The sequence below is a fragment of the Cydia splendana genome, chromosome 8 (assembly GCF_910591565.1).
Source record: "Cydia splendana chromosome 8, ilCydSple1.2, whole genome shotgun sequence".
Classification (NCBI taxonomy): domain Eukaryota; kingdom Metazoa; phylum Arthropoda; class Insecta; order Lepidoptera; family Tortricidae; genus Cydia; species Cydia splendana.
The window spans coordinates 10,544,706-10,562,903 of NC_085967.1; positions in this window are offsets into that span (position 1 = coordinate 10,544,706).

Here is an 18,198-nt window from a genome sequence, read left to right on the forward strand (position 1 = left end):
ATTTAAAATTATAAAGTTATACCTACCTACCGCGTTGGTAAGCTAGTGAGATTCATTCTTAACGGAGAGGGAGAGAGATGCTGCGTGCGACCCTCCCCCTAGTCCGGCGCTCCCTGTCACGGGCCCGAGAGCGTTCGGATCAATGAATCGCTCCAGGCCCCCCGGTCCCGGCCGGCGTCATCCCTACATTCCTCCCTGCGCTGCGCTCCGAGCGCCCTCTCGTGGTCGTCTCGCGACTTCATCATCGCTGATCACAATGTCCACCTAATTTATATCAATTTACGTCGCAGTATGACGAACTTTGACGATTGTACATTTTTCTCTAATACATAAATTTACGTTTTTTGATGTGTCTTTATGTTAAAGAGACAATTCGGCTTATCTCTTATTTGCCTATGCAAAATTTACTCGTTGATATAATCTAATTTGTAGGTAATACCTAGGTACTAACTTACACTTGTTACCTATCTACCTATAGATTTACATGATAACAGACATGAAAATACCTATGGGTAATTAATTATAAAATTAAAGTACAATTTTTATACGTATGTATTCTATGTATCTAAACGAATGAACTAACTTAGATTTAAAATTATGTAGGTAGACATTATATTATTATTAATAAACTGACCAATTTGATTTAGTAATACATATTATAATTGTAATTTAGAGCGAAGTGTTCGAGTGAATCTGACGTCCGACTTCAATCCGGAGGTAGCGGGTTCAAAATGTTCAAATCCTGGCTCGTACCAATGAGTTATTCGGAACTTAAATATCAACTGAGTAAATATCATTTGATATTTACCACTAGTTTTTCAGTAAAGGAAAACATCGTGAGGAAACCGGCATTCATCCGCGAAGAATTTAAAAATTGGTCAGCGTGGGGACTACATAGCCTGAGCCCTCTCGCGCATGAGAGGAGGCCTGTGCCCGGCAGTGGACGTACATATATAGGCTTATATGGGTCATGCCTGAATTAAATGATTATTTCATTTTAATTTGTAAACATAATTGCTATTTATTTATTTAAATCACTAACGGCCACTTGCACCATTCACTAACCTGGGGTTAACCGGTTAAACCTGGAGTTACCATGGTTACCAGTACAATTTGACACTGTGTTAACGGTTTAACCGGTTAATCCCGAGTTAGTGGGATGGTGCAAGTGGCGCTAAGTATATTAGTGCTAGCGGTTGGCCAAAATCAGCTGCTAATGGTGTTAAAGCTATGAAAATCGGCACGATTAATCTTTAGGCCATTTGAATCAATGCACCATAAAAAAACGGAAAGGAGTTATGACGTCATCTTTTTTTGTATGGAAAAAAAATATTTTTTGTTGAGAAACCAATCGTGTGTGGTATTAAATGAAAGGGCATTCGGAGCGGGTTCTAAAAATACATCACATTATTACATTTCAGTCACTTGTATTCAATTAAAATTAAAATAATTTTCAAAACATACCAAGTTTGGGCTCCTCCAAATACGATACCGTTGAATTATTTTTTGTAAAATATACCTCAAATAATACCCAATATCCTCATATCTAACCCCCGAATTTCAAGCTGTACCGCTAACACTATATCAGATAAATCAGGGTTACCCAACCCTTTCTGCATCTGCACCAAGTCCAAAGGTGAAATAGTACATTGTGCAACATGGGGCGTAAGTTGAATATTGCAAACGAGAGTAAGTTAAATCGCGACGGTATGGTCCTATTTTCCCGCACTAGTGCGTAAAATAGCACTTTTCGTGCGTATGTCAAAAGTTTAAAGGGCCATATGTACTGTAAAACGTTGTACGATACACGTGCGAATAGGTAATTCGCAATCGAGTTTCCTCTTTTCCGCACTTGTATCGTAAATAACTATTTGCGTTGTGGTAAAATCTACAGAAAACATTTCGAGACCCATTTGTCGTCTCGCTACACCTCCAATAGGGGTGCGCGCCCCATTGTGTGAAAACTATATTATGATGTAAGTTTATTGTAAGTACATAAAATAAAATTTCAATAATTACTAGTTATTACAGTTTACATTTATTTTTATAAAAACATAAAAATACATACTTAAACTAAAAACGACACTAAATTACCTTACTAACAACTTCTCAAGTCTGTTGATAAGTGAATACCGCATTAAAATCCGTTCAGTCGTTTTTGAGTTTATCGCGAACGTACAGACAGACAAACGCGGCGGGGGACTGGGTTTTATAAGGTGTAGTGATTATAAGCGAAGGCTTTGAAGTTTTAAATGCCGCGATTTTTTTATTTGGGATATTTGAGTAGGTAGGTAGTATTAGGTATGTATAGGTAGGTATTGTATAAGGCAATTTGTAAGAGAGGACTTGAGAGGACATAAAGTACCATTCATTCAGCCCTTCTTTATATTCAGGAGTGATCCAAATTAATTAAGTACATACGGTGGTCAAAAGGGCTAAGTCAGAGAGCCCACCTTTCGTAATCTAAAATCAACTTTCCTTGCTAAATTGATTAAGTGTACAGAGCCTCTACCATCAGTTTTAACATTGACATAACGCTCACGTCTACGTAATTTACTTTCTGTACATCTCGCTTCCACTATTGCTCGCATATGCGAGTACGAGCGAGATGCATAGAAAGTAAGTTACTTAAACATGAGCGTTATGTCAATGTCAAAACTGGTGGTAGCCGTACAGGAGAAAGAGGAAACAGTACGATTTACTTCATAGCAGATAAAATAACAAAGGATCCACCTAGGTACCTAGATTATTTAGAAAGGAAAGGATTTGGATTGTGTAAAAGGTAAAACTTTCCGAAACCTCTGAGACTGACGGTTACACAGGTAGATCTTCCTACCCACGATTTATCAACTCTCGAGATAAGCGAGATAAGATGCACGGAATACCCATAGGTAAGTGAGTAGGATCAGCTATCACGCGACCACTTAAGGATTATTTTACATAGGTACTCATTGTGAAAGAGGTTAAGAAAGGGTTCGATTCTCAGATTGGGTCAGTGTATTACGTATTGATGTCCCTTTGTGTTTATTCGAAATTGAAAATATTTTAAGCTTGGAATACACAATTACATACTAACTAACTAATTACTATGAGTTTATTTGTTTAATTAAAATGATACCTTTTCAGGTTCCTGCCGCCATAGCCGCTTTTCATATTGTATTTTTCGATTTGGTGGAGACAATATCACGATAGTTTTGGGCAAAGTGTGAAGCGAAATAGGTAGCAGATAGGTAGTAGTAAATGTAAAAGACTTTATCGTATACCTATCCAATTTACCGGGCAATCGCTGTTAAATCTATGATAGTTATTGCAATTTCTGATGACATTGTAAAAGAAATGTCACGCTATTGCATTTGTAACTATCTTCGTTCAGACATCTTCGTGATACGAGATACTTAGTAGGTAAAATAATGACGATAATGGCATATGAACACATGCAATACCTCAAGGGTTCTTTCTTTAGTAACCGCACCTTATCGTATTGCCTTTTATGAGGGTATACCTAGTATACCTACATTTGTATACATAGGAACGTTTAACGTTCTATTTTTGTAGAACATCTGTTAGTTGTATGTTGAAATGTTATCATTATCAACAAACAAAAGATTAGGCGGGCTTCGAATCTCAATCCAGACATAAACAAACTGAACTGGGTGCCTAGCCAAGGTGACAATCGCTTGCGCTACGACAACGAAACGCATTGTGTCTCTTTATCACTCTTCCATATAAGTGCGACAGTGAGAGTTGCGTTTTGTCCGCTGCGGGGCGTAAACGATTGGCATGTTGGCTACGCAACCTGGCTGGCAACCTCAAAATTACCCCAGAGTACCAGACGGCACGCTACATGATAAACATCCGCTAGAAGACTCGATGCTCGACCGAGGAAATGTAGAAAACAGTACATTTAACGCCATCTGTTGTGGGACGCTGTCAAAATTTAGGCGATCAACATAGCTCCGCAAGTCGTTTGACGGGTTTAGTTGGGTGCTTAGAAGACGCGATGCGTAGGGTTATAAAAGTGTTCATTAGATGCCGCTAAACTTACATTTGAGTTTCGCTACAGGGTTCCCTTTTGGGGTGTAAACCTGAAGGCCGTTTTTCAGGGTATGTAGGTACGGCGATATACTTATTATAGTTATTATAATATACTGTTTACACATTTTGTTGGACTTTCGAGGCGATTTCTTTCTCTACTTTTTTTTAGAAACCTTAAAGTTGTTTTTAAATAAGTACCTACCCATCAAACGATATGCTACCTACCCTACAGAACCCACAGTCCTACACGTAGAGTGCCATAAAATAAGTAAAGTACCTAATAAACCTTTGGGCTACGGATGTAATTAATGTTTCAATTTAAGTATTCATAGATACAATATCAAAGCATACTCAACTGTTATCGATAAGCAAATAAATCAAAAATAAATATTTAAAGAAAATTATAATCAGCTTAACTCACCCAAATGTTCCAAGAACCTAAATCAAATGCAAATCGACATATTCATTCTCTATAAATATGTATAGTACCAGAATTTAAAGAAGAAAACTAATTGTAGCAGGGTACCTACTCTTAAGTCATAAAAACCAATTGTATACCTATTAAAGAAGACGGGCTTATACTATAAGTAGGTCGCGGTAGCTAATAAAAGTAATAAAACATGAAATTAATGGATTAATATGCGTAAAAAAGGTCTGTATGATAATCCCAAAAAGGACAAATGATCTAACTAAACATTGTTTTTAAAGACTTACCCAAATACACGAATTTAAATCTTCCCAATCTTGATACCATTCTAACAATAAATAATACTTATCGTTCATATTCACTAATAAAAACAATGTTAACTTAATTATGTTACTGGCACATACAACAAAAATTATGAAATGATTCTCTATTTGATTTTTTTTTCAGAGATGTATGTTCTAAATTTGAAATATTTGAATTATGGCAGCGCTACGTATTTATATGGGTTTTCTTACCATTATCATTAATAAAATGTACCTACCTATACTAATTATTTCGACTTCATTGTTAATAATAGAAGAAGAAGAAGAAACGAATACATATATAGATGAAATAATATCGTCTTGTTTTTGGAATTATCCTCGTGTATTCAAGCCAGGCAGGTTAATTAATTATAAAAGTCATACATTTTGTAAGATATATTACTTATATACTTATGTAAGAAATCAAACCTAATAAACCAAATCAATATATATTATTAAATATACTTAAGTAGTAAAAATATGTACTTACACATTTCCATTTTTGTTTTATTTGCACAATATTAAAATAACAAAAGCAATATTTCAAAATAAGGAGCTACCTACTTGAATATTTTGTAACTCCAAAGTTAAGAAACGCTACTTTAAAGAGTAGGTACTCTGACAAACTTTCCCTTTTTCTTCTCGACTATATACCTCGGTATTAATTAAGTAATGTTGGTACACTTTTTGTTAAAATATAATTATTTTGAATTAAAAATATTCGGAGTAGGAATATAAGTATATAGGTGTCCTTTATCTACTGCACGTAACGACTTTGGTAAAGTAGAATACAATTTTATTATTGTAAACTAATTTAGCTAGGTAGGTATACTCCGCCGTAACCCACGTACCTACCAACAAAACAATCCTCAAAGTTTCGACTCGCCAAACCAATAATAATACGTATATTAATGAATTAATCCATTCAATTGGTAGCGTGTAATATCTGAATTATCTGATTAAAGGTACTGATATTGATCACACCAGCGTTGGAAATAAGTACGTTGAACCACCATCCGCGGTAAAATGTAGGTTGGTCATATGGTCAATTCTTTACAAAGAACTGAATTTATAAACGTCATTTGCCTTAATATGTGGTATGCGACGTGCGACCAAGAAAGGACGTAAAATATTAATACGCGAATTACGTGATGTGCACAGGAAGAGGAACTCGAACGACGTATAAATCGTAAGGTCACCCACCACGCATTAGTGGGCCCGCTGTAATTGCTACGTTTACTACATATAATCTCTTTTTAACCCCGAACAATGGAGGGGAGTATAACGCTTGATTTGGGCGTGTTCGTGCCTTTGTAGCTCGAAAATTGCTGCTCCGATGGAAATCAGTTATTTGTGAATAGATTATGCTCTCCAAATGTTCAGGGGTGTAACGTGAGGAAGTACCTCACGCTAGGGGTTGATTATTAATCATAATTTTGTGAAGGATTTGGTAATTCGACACAGTATTGGGTAATTGGGTATATTCATTAAATTTTCAGCGCGGATGTATTTATAAATATGTTACATAGTATGTACAGTTGTTATTCACAAGGTTTAGCAACTATACTTTCTCGATAAAAATAGACCAGTTTAAGTAGGGCCCTACGCTCTGTTAACTCATTCACTGTCAAGCTACCCTCGTAGCTGTAACGCTACGCTTCTTATACTGACAATGCAATGACAATGTGTAAAGGAATGCTTCATTTTGGATTTTTTAATAAACTGACATTGTAATATGTGTGTTGTGGTCTGTACTATAGGCGAACAAACGCGAAGCCTCGATGTGTTCTTAGCATACGTGCTGGGTATTTACTTGAAGATACCAAAGCTTCATTGACAATCATTGATATTTTTTAGTGTAGGACCTTGAATGATTTTAATCGACGACTTTGATTCGTAGTCCATTTTTTCCTGAGTTTAGACCCATGTTTCCGGCACTCACAGTTCAAGTGTGGTTCAAGGCCGCCAATTATTTTACGATTTTACTATAGAAAAATATAGCTTAAGCACGAGAACTGCCGCTGACCTAAAAAATAAATACTTAATGTTACGTACTTAATCTGTAGTATACAATTACAGAACATATTATAGCAACAACGGGAGTTGTGGAAATCAAGGGAAGAGGCCTTTGCCCAGCAGTGGGACACTATAACGGGCTAAGAAAAAAAATCTGTAATATACATATATAGCTAACATCCATAAATGAATAAATTAATGAACATTGACTTTGCAGATGCCTACCTACCTTGTCTAAAGTTGTCTAGATCAACACACAACTACAAAAATTAGGAAGTTAGTAAAATGACCGAGGTTCTTTTGAGGCCCAGTAGGTTTGTGTTCTTCTCTCACTCTCACTGAGCGTAAGCGTGAGCGAGGTGGATGTGCGTGCTCGGGACCGCGGATAGCATGTTTATGAATTTTAATTTTTTGTGTGAATTAAAAATAAAACAAAGTAATTCTATAGGGGTTCCGTTTTTTCCTTTGAGGTACGGAACCCTAAAAGTAATCACTGAGTTCCCTCAAGCACAATATTGCTTATTTTATTGAAATAATTTTCATATTTTTAGTTTATGTGCACAATTTATTATAATTTTTGAAAGTGCATTTCAGACCTATGTTCTATTATCCTATATCCTAGGTCCTATGACCTACTGCACCTTAAGGTCATTATTATTTATTACCACTAAGCGCCACTTGCACCATCCCACTAACCCGCGGTTAAGCGGTTAAACCGTTAACCCAGTGTCAAATTGTACTGGTAACCATGGTAACTCCAGATTTAACAGGTTAACCCGTTTAGGGTTAGTAAATGGTGCAAGTGGCCCTAAGAAGATCAAGTTACACAAGTTATAACTTGCAGTTGCACGAACATTTTATGTCTTGTGAGTTAGGTAGGAATATGAAGCACGCCCTGATTGCGTGGGGTCAGGAGTACGCGAAAGCTCAGGCTTTTCCCCGAGAAGCCTCTCGAGCCGCCCTTGCTGTCGCTCTTTTTACTTTCCTTACACGTTTTATTAACAGGATAGATACGGCTTTACCATATAATACCAGCCACAAATTGGAACAGGATGTCGGTTCAATTTACCCATCACAACCCTTATAAGAAATAACCAATTTCCATGGAACCAAATTAGGAACCCATTTTCTTTTTTTCTATTTGAGCTAAGATAATAATATAGGTACATACATATACATGGGTTATGTATATCTAGCAAGTAATAACGTGTCCCGTCGTAACTAAATAAACAAATAAAATACGGTATTCAAATTAAGTCAAGCAATCAAGTCACAAGATCAATAGAAACGAGTCACTTTCTCGATTGGCCATGTTAATAAGTGTTCATGTTATAGGTAAGTACAAAACTTTGAGAAAAAATTAAATTATTTTTATGAAATATTTTGATATGTGTTTTTTAAGTCACTACTATATTTAAATAATAAACTGACGAAACCCTCCAGTGATCCGGCCTTCGCCACTGGAGGGCTTCGTCACTTTTTCTGTATATGTGACATATGCATATGTATATGTCGCAGTCGGATCGTATAATCCGCCGTATTACATTACGGCTAGCCGTTTTCAAAAACAGGGGCGTTTTGAAATGCGGCGGTTTAACGATTAGCCGGATTGAATGCGGCTGAATGAGAATCCGCCGGAATGTATTCGGCGCCATACGTTCTTCAACACGGCTAGCCGTAATGTAATACAGCGAGTCATTAGCCGCCGCTTTGACAGTTTTTAGTTCCCATTTTTAACACCTGTGGCGCTGCCTGACAAACGCTGGGGTGTCCATCAAATCTGGAGTTCGTCGGACTGTTTCTTTTCAAAAAACATTTCCTTCGCAACTTAACTAGACGGAGCCCCGCTTCGCGGGGCTCCTATTTCTGAACGGTTTGCCCTTCGGGCATCTGAAGCTACCTAACGAACCTAACCTACCTACCTATTGATTTAGTGAGACGTCCGTGAAAACATTACACTTTGGGGAAAAAAGCGTAGGTAGGTAAGTAGGTTAGGTTCGTTAGGTAGCTTCAGATGCCCGAAGGGCAAACCGCCCAGAAATAGGAGCCCCGCTTGCGGGGCTCCGTCTATTTAAGTTGTGAAGGGAATGTTTTGGAAAAGAAACACATGTAGTGCGGTGGGACCATGGTAAAAAAAAATTAAATTGCAAACATTGTCTAACTCCGGTTACGTAGGCGACCGAAAGAACTGGTCACTCTACAATCTAAAATAGTAGTGACAATGACAATCCGGCCATCCGGCTAATCGTCGAACCGCCGCATTTCAAAACGCCCCTGTTTTTGAAAACGGCTAGCCGTAATGTAATACGGCGGATTATACGATCTGACTACGACATATATATGGCAATTATAGGTAGGTACTTCATCAGTTAACTAAAATCATAACATCCAGTCGGATTAAGTAATCGAAGTTGGTTCAGCATTTGGAGCTTCGACGCCACAGACGTTAAACGTTAAGGTAATTTCAAAAACAGGGTAACTTTGAAAATTGAAAAAGCAAGCATTTTTTTACTGTAGAAATTTAAACTATTCATGTTAAACTAAGTCAGGAGATGAAATTGAGCTAACTTTGCTTGCTAAACAACTTTACCTGGGTAGGTAATACCTACTTACTTAAAAATGTATGTCGACTTGTACATTTCTGTCAAGAGACCTGCGGCGGAGGCTTTACCGAGAGCAAGTGATATTTAGGGCGGCCATAGTGTGGTCATCACTCATTCCGTTTGAGCACCCCGATACGACGTCGAGCTTATACTTGGGTAATAAAAGCTCTAGTCCTAATGTAGAACCCTGTGCAGACCGCTGAATGTTGTACGCACTTTTACATTGTTTTTCGACAGTTCATGATATCAAATGTTGTAAAATAACCAATGCCAGCGTTCTGGACTTACCTACTTAATGCATTTTGAGTACAGCCGGCCTAGCCAAGGTGACAATCGCTACCGCTACGACAACGCAACGCTTTGACCTCTATCACTCTTCCATATTAGCGACAATTGCGTTTCGATCGCTACGGATCGTAAGCGATTGGCATGTTAGCTACGCGGCCAGGTTATACATATTTTTGTTGATTACTTATCATAAATTTGCGTTTTTGTAGAGATTGTAGTTATAATTTTTAATGACATTATCAGGCGTGGCTCACTCCGCGATTTCGTCGCTTTGCTACAGGTATTAGCTAAAAGTAAATCCGTTCCACACCAATTTTGGTGGCTAGCCATAAGCCGCGCGTGGCGCTGTCGCCACCTAGCGGCCATATCTGTCCTGATCGTAACAGACGCGTTTTGTTAGAGAGTGAGTCTTCTGTACCTAGTACTATTATTTATTCTGTGACATTATGTAAAAGATGTGAAGAAGAATCTTCGTAAATTATTTGTAGGTAAACGCATTTTTAGGCTACCCTATATTTAAGAGTAGGTAAGATAAAGTTGGGAGTTCAGCAGTGTAAAAGACAAATTTTCACGAAAGTGACCATGTAGTTGCAAAGTTTTCCTCATCTTAGTGCTTTCTCATTAGCATCTCAAAGGAGCCCAGGTTATCTAACATTTAGTTCGCAAGTTCCGAAAAACTCATGATATAATAACCCTGGGCCTGGGTTCCAAATTTCCAATTCCAACCCCCGACTTCTGGTTTGAAAGTTGCATGATTTAGTGCATGGTGACCGAAGCTCGTGTCGGGGTCCGGGTGTCATGAACTATAGCTACATATAATATTGTTGGTAGGAACTCGAGTGTTTTGAATCTAAATTTGAAGAATTTTACTAGTTTTTACGAGACTGCGCTCAAAAAGCTTCGGAGGCTCCGAACCCTGGGCCTGGGTTCCAAATTTCCAATTCCAACCCCCGACTTCTGGTTTGAAAGTTGCATGATTTAGTGCATGGTGACCGAAGCTCGTGTCGGGGTCCGGGTGTCATGAACTATAGCTACATATAATATTGTTGGTAGGAACTCGAGTGTTTTGAATCTAAATTTGAAGAATTTTACTAGTTTTTACGAGACTGCGCTCAAAAAGCTTCGGAGGCTCCGAACCCTGGGCCTGGGTTCCAAATTTCCAATTCCAACCCCCGACTTCTGGTTTGAAAGTTGCATGATTTAGTGCATGGTGACCGAAGCTCGTGTCGGGGTCCGGGTGTCATGAACTATAGCTACATATAATATTGTTGGTAGGAACTCGAGTGTTTTGAATCTAAATTTGAAGAATTTTACTAGTTTTTACGAGACTGCGCTCAAAAAGCTTCGGAGGCTCCGAACCCTGGGCCTGGGTTCCAAATTTCCAATTCCAACCCCCGACTTCTGGTTTGAAAGTTGCATGATTTAGTGCATGGTGACCGAAGCTCGTGTCGGGGTCCGGGTGTCATGAACTATAGCTACATATAATATTGTTGGTAGGAACTCGAGTGTTTTGAATCTAAATTTGAAGACTTTTACTAGTTTTTACGAGACTGCGCTCAAAAAGCTTCGGAGCCTGTTAAAGGATGACTCACGTTAGACCGGGCCGTGGCCAGGGCCGGGCTTCCTGAGCTTCCTTTTCTATGGAAAGCACCACGTGATCACCGATCAGCCATCATAGAAAATTACATGTCAGACGCCTCGGCCCGGGCACGGCTCGGTCTAGCATGAGTCATCCTTAAGTCCCGAATTGAGTTTTTTATAGTCTTTTTTAATTTAAGCGCAACTTATTAACAATTTTGTAGGTTATAAAAACTAGTAGCAGTAAAGAAAATAAGCGTAGGTAATTGTTTGGTGTACCTAAACCCATGAATATTTTGTTTATTTTATTAATGGGAGTTTTCTGAAAATGACTCAAGTCTCTACATAAGACTCGAGTATCTAACAAGTTGAAAAGCACTGTACTAGAGTTTCGACTTAATTGCATAAGTCTGAAAAATACAGTCACGTCCAGGGTGTAGTCCCGGTACTAGTTTTCTATACAAACTCAGCCCCGTCATACACATGCAGTCTGGGAGCATTCGTCCCTAGTCGAGTCTAAAAGCAGAGGACTCAGGGGACTCGAGTCTTAACTAATACTACATAGTACTATAATTACTACTACTAGGTTCGATAATGAGCATGTAGGTTATACTTCTGGATCCTGCGGCGGTAGCACGGTCGCATTTTTATCGCTTGTCACCATGTCTGTCGCGTAACAAGTACATAATAATATGTAAATGCGAAAGTGACGGGCATAGTGACAGGTGATAAAAATGGAACCATATTGCGCCCAGGAGTTGGAAAAAATATAAAGTAATCCTGTTGAAGCGTGATAAACCTAGCAAGATAACGCCTCGCTTTACGGAATAATTTAATGGAAAGGGAAAGTAGGTATACCCGACCATTGACTTTGATGTTTTATTACTAAACATTTTGCGTAATTTTCAACGTTCATCAGTTTCTTTCCACTTACACTTTTAAATCGGTAGTTTTTACAAATTACTTAGGTCTTAAATAGGCCTATCCATTTTATTTAAACATAAAGAAAAAAAAACTGATTTAAAATTACATAATATGTACTTCTCTACTTAGGTATAAGTAATAATATTTCATGTCTTATGGTAATGGTAATACTAATCAATCTAATTATCATCTTCCTCGCGTTGTCCCGGCATTATGCCACGGCTCATGGGAGCCTGGGGTCCGCTTGGCTACTAATCCCAAGAATTGGCGTAGGCACTAGTTTTTACGAAAGCGACTGCCATCTGACATTCCAACCCAGAGGATAAACTAGGCCTTTATTGGGATAAGTCCGGTTTCCTCACGATGGTTTCCTTCACCGAAAAGCGAATTTCTTATGGTAATACTAAACAAATATTTTATATTTAGACAAAAGTAAATAATTAGAATAATTGAAATGTCTTCCGGGACATTCACCTTTGAAGTGCTACGCGCCGTAGCGCCCGCGCCCGCGTAGCGATAATGTCAGGCTTTTCCTTTGCTACGTCCGCGTTTGAAGTTGCGAGGCATTTCGGCGTTTGCCATGTGCTTTTGCAGAGTTTACTTAGTGCAAACTACAGAGCAAATATCTGTTTACAGTGTACCTTTTCAAGAACAAGCCATCACTGTTCAATATACAATGTACAAACCTGATTCTAATGGGATCAATCGAATGTTACTAATATTCGGAAATATTTAACATGATAGTAGAATAATGCTACCAAGCCCAAATATAATATAAATTAAAATATGTCACATATATATTTAAAACAATAAAATGTGAACAAAACTGTATAAACAACTCATGTTTGACCATTTTGTCAGTTATCATGTTTTGGAAGTATACCGACGATATGTATGATCATCCATTGATGTCCTCAGTGAAGTTTTTGTCCTAATGTACCACGCATGCACAGATGTATTTGCTTGCCGTCGATCGAATCACTACCGTGGAATCTAATAATTCAAGTGACTGTTTTTTTTATTTGTTCTTTTTGTAGACAAATGTAAAAGCTAAATGCACGCCAAATTTAATGGTCTCAGCCAGACAGGACTATAGTCCCGCCACAGCTATGATGCGGTACGACTAGTAGGTACTTATATTAACCTTCATTAAACATCGACTAGTAGGTAACACTTTAACAACGTACTTAAGTAAATTTTGCGGGCTGTAACAATTGATGTTAGATTAGTATAATGTCTCCCGCCAATATTTAATACTTTGATTCGTCCCATGCACATAGAGATGTCGCATATTCGCGACTAAATCAAAGGTAGCACACGGGAATCAAACAAAGCATCAGTCTTTGTAGTATGTTTGCTGAGTTCATTTGTAACACGTTCAAACGTTAAAATATGTGCTGTTTTAATATTTAATATAAAATGGTACTTGACAGATAATTCATCTCTTCGGGTAAATTCGGTTGTCGCGATGCTTGGAACAGCTAACAGCGCCTAGCGCGGTCACGCGTATGACTCGCAAACTTGACAACACGATTTTCCCGATAGAGCTCTAGCCAAACGTGCTTTGGGTTAGATAGGAACACCATGATTAAGTTAAGACAGTGGATCTTCTCCTGCAAAATTATATCATCTATTCTGTGGCTTTTGGCTTATACATAGTAGTTTTCGTGGTGGCGTTAACTCTGCGAATAGCAATAAGCACCCATCACCTTCACGGTCCTCTTTTATGCAGACCTACAGTATTCATGTTTAGTATTCTAAAGGAGTTCTAAAATGCACATTCTTTTGCAATGTTGAGCATGATTCAAAACTTTCTAAAGGGCTAAAATCACGAATCTAAAATCAATCACACCGCGGAAGGGTCGGCAACTCGGCACAGCGGCGGAATGAATGCCAAGCACAAAATTACGATTCGCCAACATAGTAGCCGAGCGAAATTTGGCGTTAAATTACCGGAGCAGAAGCTATAAAGAAATTTACTGGACTATTACTTTAGGTAGTACCAAATGGACTGTACAAAGATAGGTAGGTAATAGAGAGTTAGACAGACGTATGTGCCAACACAGACGACAGCCGTATATGTGACAATGGAAACAGACAGAGAGACATGACGTGAGCGTATCGTTCACTACGGCGTAACCAATTGACATCTTGGCTAGGTAGGTGAGGGTAGCACTAAGGTAAGGTGGTTTATTTTTTGAGTAGTTTTAATTTTCAGTTATCAAAAGCAATGAAAACGGGTCACTTCGTCGAAATTATGCCCAAGTAGCACAGATAGCTCTATAACTACTCACTTTTAGTTCTATCTAACGCTCTGTGCGTATTAAGACACTTATAAGAGCACACTCGTGGTCCTACAGCTGTATAATAGATCTCAGTGATACTTATATAGCTTAGGGCTGATTAAAAGCTGCATTACGGCTCTGAAAACTACCATTAATACGCAAAGAGTGATATAAAGGTATATTTGCTACGACCCTATACAGCTTTAAGGGTTATCAAATGCTTTAACCGTTATAAGGTCTGTTTAGTGGATAAAATTACGCCATATGCTGTATAAGGAGGTAATTGTGGACTTTTATTACGCTGACTTATTAAGGGAGCACAAGTGAACTATTATGAAGCTAATAGACGTATAATGGAACACATGTGGCACATAATACAGCTTGTCGCTTAACATGTTTACCACTAAGCAGCTTTTATTACACTGACTTTTAAGGGAGCACGAGTGAACTAATATGAAGCCAATAGACGTATAATGGAACACATGTGGCGCATAATACAGCTTATCGCTGAACGTGTTTACCGCTAAGCAGCTTTTATTACGCTGACTTTTTAAGGAAGCACGAATGAACTATTATGAAGCCAATAGACGTATAATGGAACACACGTGGCGCATAATACAGCTTATCGCTGAACATGTTTACCGCTAAGCAGCTTTTATTACGCTGACATTTAAGGGAGCACGAGTGAACTAATATGAAGCCAATAGACGTATAAATGGAACACATGGGACGCATAATACAGCTTATAGCTGAACATGTTTACCGCTAAGCAGCTTTTATTATTCTGACTTTTTGAGGAAGCACGAATGAACTATTATGAAGCCAATAGACGTATAATGGAACACATGGGGCGCATAATACAGCTTATCGCTGAACATGTTTACTGTTAAAGCAGCTTTTATTTCGCTGACTTATTATAAGGGAGAACGAGTGAACTATTATGAAACCAATAGACGTATAATCGAACACATGTGGCGCATAATACGGCTTAGCGCTGAACATGTTTACCGCTAAGCAGCCTATTATACTACCATTGGGACTGTCTGCATAGCGGCTGTTAAAACGTTCATAAGATGCCTTATAACTGTTTAGAGGTTCACTAGTGTATCGAAATAACGACTTGGACTTTATAGTGGTTCACTTAAGTATCTTTATCAGATATATAACAGTCGTATGCTGCATATAAGAATTTTAACGGTTCACGTTGCTTTTTAACATCGACCGCCATTTTATTGTATATAACCTACAAAATTGAAATTGCTTTTCCAACTTTTAAGGGTAACAATATGGTTTTGTGCCTGAGTTCTTAACCTAAATCATTAGTTTAGTACTTCCTATAACGTATTATTAACTTTTTATCTCATAATTCTGTCCGAACCACTGAAATAGTTTTTACACATAGCTTATTTATATCATTAATTTAAATAAATACTGATTATTTTCGTGGCGCACTGAAATTTTCTTAGATAATGTATATATATAATGTCAATAAACTTGCATTCCCAAACATCTTTTTCGCATTAATATATAAAAGATCATGTACAAACATTTAACTAAACACTTTAACAAAATGACTTATGGTGTCGTTGCGCTTGACGTTTTTGCTTCAATATAAATATGTTCACCTCTGCGTTCGTCGTCACTATACTAAATATAATAGCAGATTTTTAAGGCAGAGGTGTAAAAGTATGTTATTAATTATCTTTTATTCAGCCCAACGTCAATCTTTCCCGGTATTAGGGCGCACATGTGACATATTAGCTGAATAAAGGGTAACTGGTGGTCTCTTACCCAGCCAATATACACCTCTTATAACTCCTGTTACCCCTTATAATTCCGTTAAATTGCTGCTACAACGCTCTTAAGTAGCTATGTGAACTTAAGGCTGCCTAATTTGTGCCCATTTAAGAGTTATAAAAGCTGAAAAGACGCTTATACAGCTCTTATGCAGTTTTTATATTCCAGCTTCAAACGTATTCGTACTTCATTATGCGGCTGCTATACAGCTAATCTGTGCTACTTGGGTGTCTGGCTTGACAGTCTTGGTTGTATTTATATCAATACCTAATTAAGTAATATTATTAGAGGCATTTACCTATTCTAAGTGTACAAAGTAAATGGGATCAAACTAAATGAACCAGCTTCTAGAGTTGGCAACAACAATTCAGCACAGAATTGTCAGTTTCTCAACGTTGTTTACGCTTTGGACTATTTCTGCATATTTCATGAAACTCGTTTGACTATATTAGAAGTTGTTTTTTGGTAAAAGCGACGTATTGTGCAAGTGTGCAGTAACGACGAGGAAGTAGTTACAAAGAGATTTTATCACAGCCTTATTGTTTTGGGGAATTTCTTTGAATGGGGTTACTAATGTCATCCGGAAATTCGAGTACGGCTAATCGCTCGCAATACAATAACTCTTACGTTTTTCTTCCAACGACTTGGTCCGAGTAGAATTAAGGCCGTATCCCCCTTCTCTGTTAATTGTAATTTGTATTAACTTGATCCAACCATTTCCCTGTACTGTTTGATTCCCAGCAAAAAATCCTAAGGTTACAAAACTTACAAAGTCTCTGTATGCCAGATTTGTAGCGATTCTGGCCGCGTAGCCAAGATGCCAATCGCTTACGCTCCGTAGCGATCGAAACGCAACTGTCACTGTCGCACTAATATAGAAGAGTGATAGAGAGATATAAAGCTTTTGCTAGGCCGGCTGTTTAGCTCTTGCGTGATTGAGGAGAAAAAATTCGGAACCTAAAAAAACTAAATATGTAGGTAGGTACCTATCACATATTATATTGATATATTACACAACATGTTCAGGTCAAAGCCAAATGACGCCAGCTTGACTCTAAACAGATTGTATTGTATCGCTCACATGATTTCTAATAAATGAAATATTACTAACATGCGGGTAATTCCTCGGGGTTCAAGTCACGACAAAAGAGGGCACAATGTTCTGCCCTAATAAACCGTCATCACTAGAGGAATAAAGACGATAATTAAATTAGGGTAAGTGTCTCATTTCGTTATTGCTGTTTCTAATTTTCTATTTGGTTATTAGTTTACTCAAAATTTATAATGAAAAACTGTCTGGTAAAATATTAACAGCCACACTTTTGTTCTGTTAAGCCGTAATTTTGTATAATCAGTATCATTATTATAACAAATATTTATGGTTTCTCAGGCTCTGAATGTCATTCATTGTTTACCTATGAAGCGGATCGAAAGTGATACGTTTATGCCCTAGGGAGTTTTACTTTAAAAGTATAAATTTTTTATTTTTTTGCGATTTGCAATAAAAATTTGGTTCATATTGGATTTGTAGTATAAAATAAATATTGACAGATTAAGTGATAGCACAATCATAGCATTAATTTGGACGAAAATGACACACACACAATCTACTTTAAGGATTTTTTTTATTGCCCACCAACCAACAAGAGGCGTATTTACAAATTTGGCGCCCCGGGCCATTTTGATTTGCCGCCCCCCTTCAGCAGTGACGATAAAGTATTTTATTTAAGAAAAAACCTGCAACAAGTACCTTAGGGGTGTAAAATAAAAAAAAACTAAACATTTACCATTTACTCACATAGGCATTTACATTTTTTTTCTATGTACAAATTGGTTGACAAAATCATCAAAGACGCTGTCGTAATTTAAAACGTTTGTCAGCTCAGCTTCTATATTAAGAACAGCTAAGCTATTCAGGCGCTCTTCGCTGATAGTGGAACGTA